Below are 217 nucleotides of genomic sequence, written 5' to 3'. Positions count from 1 at the left end.
GGATTTTGCTATCCTGTGCTTATAGGACCTGTGATGAGGTCACAGGAGGGGAGGAGTCAGGGGTCACATTATCAGGGGCCTCAGTGGATGCAGGACTCTGCTGTGCTGGTTGTCATGGTGCTGGATGAGGGGAAGGTTATGTGTGGGGTCAGGAGGGGTTTACAGTGTGGATGTAGCAGAGGCGTGTGTACGAGGTGTACGGAGCGGAGCCGCGTGT

The sequence above is a fragment of the Phyllobates terribilis genome, unplaced genomic scaffold (assembly GCF_046119375.1).
Source record: "Phyllobates terribilis strain yellow unplaced genomic scaffold, ASM4611937v1 Scaffold_5__5_contigs__length_657084704, whole genome shotgun sequence".
NCBI classification, from domain to species: domain Eukaryota; kingdom Metazoa; phylum Chordata; class Amphibia; order Anura; family Dendrobatidae; genus Phyllobates; species Phyllobates terribilis.
The sequence above is the reverse complement of the archived record's forward strand: the minus strand, read 5'-3'. Positions refer to the sequence as shown.